The 9,744-nt window shown below is 44.3% G+C and overlaps 1 pseudogene; it reads left to right on the top strand.

Moving 5' to 3' along the window:
• Positions 1–299: 299 nt before the first annotated feature.
• Positions 300–1,106, top strand: LOC148702161 (25S ribosomal RNA; annotated as a pseudogene; the record flags this gene model as incomplete).
• Positions 1,107–9,744: the final 8,638 nt, after the last annotated feature.

Here is a 9,744-nt window from a genome sequence, read left to right as displayed (position 1 = left end):
AAAGATGAAAAGGACTTTGAAAAGAGAGTCAAAGAGTGCTTGAAATTGCCGGGAGGGAAGCGGATGGGGGCCGGCGATGCGCCTCGGCCGGATGCGGAACGGCGACGAGCCGGTCCGCCGCTCGGCTCGGGGTGCGGGCCGCGCCGGCGGCCGAAGCCCGGGCGGTCGATCCCGCCCGCGGAGGTGCCGTCGGCACGGCCGGGGATGCGGCGCGCGCCTTCTCGGCGTGCCCCCCGGGGCACCGACGCGCTCCAGGCAATGGCCCGCGGGCTCCCCATCCGACCCGTCTTGAAACACGGACCAAGGAGTCTGATATGCGTGCGAGTCGACGGGCGCGCGAAACTCGGAAGGCGCAAGGAAGCTGACGGGCGGGAACCCCTCTCCACAGGGGGTGCACCGCCGGCCGACCCCGATCTTCTGTGAAGGGTTCGAGTTGGAGCATGCCTGTCGGGACCCGAAAGATGGTGAACTATGCCTGAGCGAGGCGAAGCCAGAGCAAACTCTGGTGGAGGCCCGAAGCGATACTGACGTGCAAATCGTTCGTCTGACTTGGGTATAGGGGCGAAAGACTAATCGAACCATCTAGTAGCTGGTTCCCTCCGAAGTTTCCCTCAGGATAGCTGGAGCCCGCGAGAGAGTTCTATCGGGTAAAGCCAATGATTAGAGGCATCGGGGGCGCAACGCCCTCGACCTATTCTCAAACTTTAAATAGGTAGGACGGCGCGGCTGCTCCGTTGAGCCGTGCCACGAAATTGAGAGCTCCAAGTGGGCCATTTTTGGTAAGCAGAACTGGCGATGCGGGATGAACCGGAAGCCGGGTTACGGTGCCCAACTGCGCGCCAACCCAGATCCCACAAAGGGTGTTGGTCGATTAAGACAGCAGGACGGTGGTCATGGAAGTCGAAATCCGCTAAGGAGTGTGTAACAACTCACCTGCCGAATCAACTAGCCCCGAAAATGGATGGCGCTTAAGCGCGCGACCCACACCCTGTTGGGAACCCACCCATGCCGCTGATATTTCAAAAATTAAATCAGATGGCAGCAGAAGAGGCATGTGCGGGATCGACGTTCATCGTATGAACGTTGTTTCATGAACCGTTCGTAGTTAGGCAAGAATTAAAAACTTTTAAAACCTTTAGAAGATCAGATCTTCACCTTGTGCGGATAGATGATCACCGCAAACTGATGATCGTGGTTTTAGGATGAGGGTTCGTTTGAAGCCGTTCAAACGTCCGGCCTCTACGGGTATCCACACGAAGCAGAGGACCGATCAAAGCTTTCTTGTCTTTCCGGGGTGCTAGCTCCCTTACAAAGACTTCTTTTGATGGCTGATCTCCTCTCTTTCAATCAACCCTTGATTGTGCTTGAGAGGAGGAAGAAGAAGGATGAAGAAGAGGAAGAAGAAGAATCCCCACGCAGCCCTCTTTTCTTCCTTGCGTTGGATGAAGGAAGGGAAGGGGAGGAGGACGCCAACTCTTGGACTTTTCTTCTCCCTTTGCTTGCGGCTGAACCAAGAGGAGATAGAGGGAGGTGGCCACGGCTTGAAGAGGAGAAAAGCTTCATCTAGGGCGCCGGCCCTAGTCCTCTTTTAATAAGGATGAAGGGCTCCTACAAGTTAGGAGCCCTTGACTACTTTCCAAGAGGGGGCGCCGACCCCCTCTCTTCATGCCGCACCTAATCAAGGATGAGAGGGGCTCATGCCCCTCTTACTTGGTTAACCCAATCCTCTTCCAAAGAGGATTAGGTGCCCTTCTCATGGTTTAGTCCTAATCTAATTAGGATTAACCAAATCATGAATCAATCGGGTTCAATCTATGCTAGTCCTAATCCAATTAGAACTTGAATGAACCATGACTCAATTGAACTCTTCAATCCTAATCCAATTAGGAGTCATGTTGATTCATTAGATTAATAATTAATTAGGATTTAAGGAATCCTAATCCAAATTAGGACATATTTAATTTTGGTCCTAATCCAATTAGGACTCTATTTGAATCCGAAGTCCTAATCCGATTAGGACTCTAGGAATCCTACTCCAAGTAGGAATCCAATTTTGATTCAAAACTCCTAATCTCATTAGGATTGCAGGAATCCTATTCCAAGTAGGAATCCCAGTCCTACTCCAACTAGGATTTCCGGTCCTAATCCAATTAGGACTCTAGGAATCCTACTCGAAGTAGGACTCTTGTTTCAAGTCCAATTTAATTAATTCCCTTTTCTTCTTCAACTTCTTATCAATCGAATTGATTACTCGTGATTCATAATCACTTTTCAACCATCGGATCGGTCAATACTTCTAGTGTGTGTGACCCCATAGGTTCTATTCTGACTGGTAGTGAGATATATTGTGATCTCTATCACTATATCATTGAAAACTCCTTTCAATGGGTTGGAACGATTCCAACTCTACTCTTTAGGGTTTATCGATCATCGAGATAATCCCTGTGAGTCCCACCATCCACCAGTGACACCTAGCAGCATGTAGTGGCTACCCAGCAGAATGGAATGATGAACCTCTAGGTGCAGTTAACGTGTGATACAGTCCTACTATCGTGGATCCCTACAGGACGGAGGTCATGGATAACTCGTCAAACCCCTTCGTCTGTCATATGTCAAGATTTATTCGACTTGAGTTCGATAGTGGAAAACTCTTTTTCCATTTTATATTACTGCCCTGGCCAAGGTCTTAGAACTCAGTCTAACAAATCACATAGGATCACTCCTCTTCTATCAAGGTCGATAGATTCCTTATAGGTGCATACCCTACTCCTACAGTGAACTTACTGCAGCCAATCTACACTGCATGGACCCATATGGCTAGAGACCATGTATGTGTGCAGTCAAACTACAATAACCTCACTGTGAGTAGCCGAAGCACCGCAGGTCAAAGGACCAGTCACACTACTGCAACATCAAGCAAGTCACTGACGAGTGGATAGACATCCAAGTGACTTCTTGTCTTGGTCACGCTCAGTACCCTTGTTCTCTAACAAGCACCTGCGCTATCACTTCAGTGTCCCTACACTGTGGACTCAAGTCTCGTCCATCCAGAAGAAAAGTGATCTGTGCACTGATCAGATCGATCACCGTCCTCGTGATGATCCATTGATCAGGAGCATTTAGAAATTAATCACCAATGATACATGGCTCAAATTCTCAACTCTTGAGAATATGTATCATCATCTTATTAATTTCTTGGACGATTCATAGACACATAAATAATATGAATGAAAAGATGCCTTTTATTTATTCAATAATAAACAGTCAAGTACAAAATTATGTCCCTAGAATCAACAATGTGTCAGCCAAATTGGCTTCTAGGGCATACATCTAACAATCTCCCACTTGCACTAAAGCCAATTGGTCATATATCTTAGGCCCATTTTCTCAAGGTGGGCTTCAGTCTTTTGCTGACTCAGCTGCTTAGTGAACGGGTCCGCCATGTTATCCGCGGAGTCTACTCTCTGCACCTCTACATATTTCTTCTCAACATAGTCGCGTATGAGATGGAAGCGCCGCTCTATGTGCTTGGACTTCTGATGAGACCATGGCTCCATAGCTAGTGCTATGGTGCCAATGTTATCGCAGTAAAGTGTTATGGCATCTAATGACATTACACCTAACTCTGCAATTAACTTTTAATCAGAAGGTTTCCACTGCACCCTTAGATACGGCTTAACATTCAGCTTCTAAGGTAGAATCTATAATGATCGGTTGTTTGGAACTCTTCCAATTTACTGAACCACAATTGCACATATTCTGATGTAGACTTTCTATCATCAATATGTGTGCATCCTTCTACCTTCAACTCTGATCTTCTCCCAAAGACCAAGAACATGTCCTTAGTTCTTCTCAAGTACTTAAGACTGTTCTTTCACAGCTATCCAGTGTTCTTCACCTGGATTCGACTGATATCTGCTTGTGACACTCACAGCAAGAGCTATATCAGGTCGTGTACATAGCATGGCATACATGAGGCTTCCTATTGCCGATGCATAAGGAATCTTGCTCATGCGTTGAATCTCTTCAGATGTGTTGGGGCACATTTTCTTGGAGAGATGAATTCCATGCCTAAGGGGTAAGAGACCCCTCTTGGAGTTTTCCATGCTGAACCTCTTCAGCACCTCCTCTATGTACATTTTCTGTGGAAGGCCAAGCATCCTTTTAGATCTATCTCTATAGACCTTTATTCCCAAAACATAGGATGCTTCCCCAAGGTCTTTCATGGAGAATTCTTTTGACAACCAGACCTTGACCGAGGTTAGCATGGGAATATCATTCCCAATCAGGAGAATGTCATCTACGTATAGTACGAGAAAAACGACAGCACTTCCACTAACCTTTTTGTAAACATACGGTTCCTCTTCGTTTTTGATGAAATCAAATGTTTTGATTGCGTCATCGAAACGAGTGTTCCAACTCCAAGATGCTTGCTTTAGTCCATAGATGGACCTTTGCAGCTTGCAGACCTTGCGATCTCCATCACTGGAAGTGAAACCCAAAGGCTGTTCCATATAGATATCTTCATTAAGATATCCATTCAGGAAAGCAGTTTTCACATCCATCTGCCAGATTTCATAATCATGAAATGCTACAATAGCAAGCAATGTTCGGATGGATTTTAGCATGGCTACAGGTGAAAAGGTCTCCTGATAGTCAATGCCTTCGCGCTGACTATACCCTTTCGCCACAAGCCTTGCCTTATAGGTCTCTACCTCTCCATCCGAACCTATCTTCCTTTTGTAGATCCATTTGCATCCAATAGGTACAATACCTTCTGGTGGGTCTACTAAGGTCCAGACTTGGTTGGAATGAATGGAGTCTAACTCTGACTTCATAGCTTCCAGCCATTTCTCGGAATCGATATCAGATATCGCCTCGTTGTAGGTTTTGGGATCCTGTATGTGATCCCTATCTCCCACTAGAAATATTTCCTCGGTATCCTCTTCTAGTATACCTAAGTATCTATCGGGAGGATGGGAGACCCTACTAGATCTACGAGGTGGTCGAGGGACATCGCGTACTGGCTCTGTATGAATGGGTTCAATAGGATCCATGACTCGTTGCCTTTCAGAGACTTTCTCTTCAAGCTCAATTTTCCTCCCATTGCCTCTATCAAGGATAAATTGATTTTCCAAGAAGATGGCATGACGGCTCACAAACACATTGTGATCCTCTGAGACGTAAAAATTGTATCCTAATGACTCTTTAGGATATCCTATAAAACGAGCACTTATGGTCCTAGCCTCTAACTTGTCCGCCTGTAGTCTCTTGACGTGGGCCGGACATCCCCAAATCTTGAGATGACCAAGACTTGGTTTCTTACCATGCCATATCTCATACGGTGTGGTAGGAACAGATTTAGAGGAAACTCTATTCAATAAATAAATCGCTGTGAGTAAGGCATCTCCCCAAAGGAACATAGGTAAATCAGTGAAGCTCATTATGGACCTGACCATATCCAATAGGGTCCGATTCCTCCTCTCTGACACCCCGTTGAGTTGAGGTGTACCCGGAGGTGTCCATTGTGAGACTATGCCGTTTTCTTTGAGATAGTCCCGGAATTCCCCACTAAGGTATTCTCCTCCTCGATCTGATCGAAGAGCCTTAAGAGGTTTTCCAGTTTGTTTTTCTACTTCATTCTTGAACTCTTTGAACTTTTCAAAAGACTCAGACTTGTGTCTCATAAGATACACATACCCATATCGTGAATAATCATCGGTAAAGGTAATGAAGTAAGAATAACGTCCCCTGGCTGGCACATCGAATGGGCCACATACATCTGTATGTACTAGGATAAGTATTTCAGTGGTCCTCTCCCCATGTCCTACAAAGGGCAGTCTAGCCATTTTTCCTCGAAGACAGGACTCGCAAACTGGATATGACTCGAAAGTCAATGAGCCTAAAAGCCCATCTTTATCCATTTTGTTCATTCTGTCTTCTCCAATATGGCCAAGCCTGAGGTGCCACAAATATCTTTGGTTTATCTCATCTCTAGATCTTTTGGATCCTTTGGCACTCACTTCTTGCTCGGTAATATTCACAGATACATCCATATGTAAATGATAGAGACTGTCGATCATGAAACCACGTGCGACTATTTTATTTCTTAAATAAATAGAACAGCAGTCTTTGTCAAATGTAAAAATATGACCTTCCTGTGCTAGACATGAAACAGAAATCAAATTTCTGCTAGCAGCAGGTACATATGTGGAGTGATTGATTGAAACCCTATTTGATTTTGATGAGCTCAAAGCATTTGAGTATATCTTATATTTTACTAATGAATTCAATTGAGTGTTTCAGTGAAAATCTTATCTAAGTGTCTCTAGATTTGATTCAAGGTATTTTGGATAAGTTAAGAAGTCAGTTTGAACCAAAATCTGAGACTCGAGTCGACTCTGGAATATTACGAGTCGACTCCAAGCGTATCAGAATCACTGGCACGGGCTCGAGTCGACTCCAGACCAGTACGAGTCGACTCCGACTGAGAACAGACAGACGAACAGAAAGCATCAACTCAAAACCTGTCAGCGAGTCGACTCCTGAAGTGCGCGAGTCGACTCCGATGTTTACCGAGTCGACTCCGGAGTAATATGAGTCGACTCCAAGAAGCTACAGACAGAAAAGTCAGAGAGCGTTATTTCGACCCTGAGATTCGAGTCGACTCCTGTGGAACGCGAGTCGACTCCGATGGTTGGCAGGTCGACTCCAAAGAAAGCGAGAGTCGACTCTCAGTGGTACACAAAGAAAAAGTCAGAGGAGTTTTCGGACTCTGAGATTCGAGTCGACTCCCGCAATACACGAGTCGACTCCGAGACAGCGCGACACCAAAAAGGCAGAAGGCCATATTTCGGAAACTGAGAGGCGAGTCGACTCCCAGACAGCTCGAGTCGACTCCAAGGCAGCGCTCCACCAAAAAGACAGAAGGCCAAGTTTCGGAAACTGAGAGCCGAGTCGACTCCAGAGAAGTTCGAGTCGACTCCAAGACTGGACGAGCCAAAAGACAGAAGATCGGGAGTTCGGGCTCTGAGCGCCGAGTTGACTCCCAGGATTATCGAGTCGACTCGAGTGGGCCAAGTTGAAAATTGGCTCCGTGGACTTCGAAGGATGAGCCGACTCCGAAAGTGCCAAGTCAGCTCCAAAAGTTGGCGAGTCGACTCCGGGTCAAGTCGAGTCGACTCCCAGTCGAAGAGGCGACTTTAATTCAAATCCGGAACAGTTGCCGAGTCGACTCCAGAAAAGCATGAGTCGACTCCCGCTACAGCCGAGTCGACTCCTGATCGCGCGAGTCGACTCCGACCCCCAACGGACATATTGTCAGGTTGTGCAGAGTGTACAGAACGGGCAGAAAAAGGTCTCTAACGGCTAGTTTCCGTGGGGGATGGCTTAAATAGCCACAGAGGACTGTAGCAAAGAAAAAAAACACCATTCCATTCAAAGAGATCAAGCTTTCATTCTCTGCAAGTTGGTTTTCAACGAAAAGAGGGAAGAGCGGCATTAACTCCATTCAACTTCCTCTTCCCAGCATTTAAAGAAGCCTCCTCCTGCATTCAAGTCGACCAGACATTCAAGAGGAGACCCGAAGCTCAAGAAGCCCTACTCAACTCCAACTCAAACGTGTTTGAGGGCTTCTAACCTCTCTTCAGTTTATATTGTTATTCATCTGCTTTTGAGAAGCTTTGTTTTCTGTTTGTCCCTTTTATTTACATCTTGTCTTTGCTTGGTTCAATCGGGAGATTGAATCAAGGGTATAGAGGTTGGTTGGTGAGCCGAGTGTAAAACCAACGTGTGTAAGGGTTCGATTGTGATCCCGGAAAAACAATCGGGGTGGTTCTAGTCGGTGAGCCAGGGAAAACCGACCGAGTTCGTTGTGAGCTCGTAAAACAACAAGTTTGGTTGTGAGCTTGTAAAACAACCGGCTGTAATCCAAGGGGTTATAGTGAATTCCCAAGTGAGACTTGGAGAGTGGACGTAGGAGCAAGGGTTAGCTCCGAACCACTATAAAATATTGTGTTTGTGATTGTTTGTCTCTCTCTATTTCTCTCATTTCATTCACAGCACATAACAACTAATTAATCATCTCACAAAAGCATTAATTAGTCATCCACAAAAGTTTCAATTGCAAAATTATTTGAAAACCCAATTCACCCCCCCTCTTGGGTTGTCTATCTGGGCAACAAGTGGTATTAGAGCCTAAACTCTTCTACCCTAAGAGTCAAAGATCAAAATGACAACCCCATTTGGATCTTCCCACATCGAGGGTCAGTCCACCCAAAGACCCCCTTTCTTTAATGGATCCGACTACTCATATTGGAAGGCTAGGATGAGAATATTTATCCAAGCCCAAGATTATGAGATGTGGACCATTATAGTGAATGGACCATACATCCCATCCATCTATGTAGAGGGTGTCAATGTACCCAAACTAGAAAAGGATTGGGATGACCATGACTTTAGGAAGGCACAACTCAATGCGAAAGCAATGAATGTGCTTTATTGTTCACTAGATAGGAATGAATTCAATAGAGTCTCCACTTGCAATTCAGCAAAAGAGATTTGGGACAGACTTGAAGTGACCCATGAGGGCACAAATCAAGTCAAAGAATCCAAAATAAATATATTAGTTCATAAGTATGAACTATTTAAGATGGATTCAAATGAAACAATCACTAGCATGTTCACTAGGTTTACTGACATTGTCAATGGCCTAAAAAGCCTTGGCAAAAACTATACTAACAGTGATCTTGTCAGAAAAATTCTTCGCTGTCTACCAAGATCATGGGAAGCCAAGGTGACGGCAATCCAAGAAGCCAAGGACTTGAACAAGCTTCCACTTGAAGAGCTCCTTGGATCCCTAATGACTCACAAGCTAACCATGAAGCAACACAACGAAGAGGAGTCCTCCCATAAGAAAAAGGTAATAGCTCTTAAATCTACATCATCTAACAAGGACTTGTCTTGCAGTAGCAGCAGTGAAGAAGAGGATCATGAGGGAGATGATGAACAAGAAGAAAAGGCCAATTTCTGCTTCATGGCCAATGAAAATGAGGTAACGTCCGAATCGCATCTAGATTTTACATTTGATGAATTGTATGATGCATTTAATGAACTAATGATTGAATATAAGGCCATAAATCTTAAGAATAAAGAGCTAAAGATAGCTAATCAATCATACCTACATAAATATGATAAATTAATTAAGGATAAGGACTCTATCACCAAAGAAAATTTAGAACTTAAGACAAGCAATCAACTCTTAACTCAAAAGACTAATACCTTGAGTAAAGATAATGAAAAATTAACTAAGGAAATTTCAGAACTTAAAAACAATAAACAAATCTTAAATGAGAATCTCATAAAAGATTTAAACATTCTAAAAACCGAAAAACAAACTCTAACTAAAGAACTTGAAAAGTACAAACCTTTGGTTGAAAAGTTTACATATAGTTCTGAAAAATTGAATATGATACTTAATAGTCAACGAGCAGTATTTAATAGAGCGGGTTTAGGGTATAAACCAAAAAATAAGCAAAAACTTCTTAGTAACTTCTTTGTTAAAGCTGGGGAAAGTAAAACTAAGAAAATAACCTGTTTTTGTTGTGGAACCTTAGGACATAAAGCAAATGTGTGCGATTATAGAAAAGGTAAAACTAAAAGAAAAATTAAAAGGGTATGGGTTCCAAAAGGAACCAACATGACTAACCATGAAGGACCCAAGAAAACTTGGGTACCTAAGATTAT

The sequence above is a fragment of the Phoenix dactylifera genome, chromosome 10 (genome assembly GCF_051530095.1).
Source record: "Phoenix dactylifera cultivar Ajwa chromosome 10, Ajwa_hap1_PhDact_Kaust_v1.1, whole genome shotgun sequence".
Classification (NCBI taxonomy): Eukaryota; Viridiplantae; Streptophyta; class Magnoliopsida; order Arecales; family Arecaceae; genus Phoenix; species Phoenix dactylifera.
The sequence above is the reverse complement of the archived record's forward strand: the minus strand, read 5'-3'. Positions and strand labels throughout refer to the sequence as shown.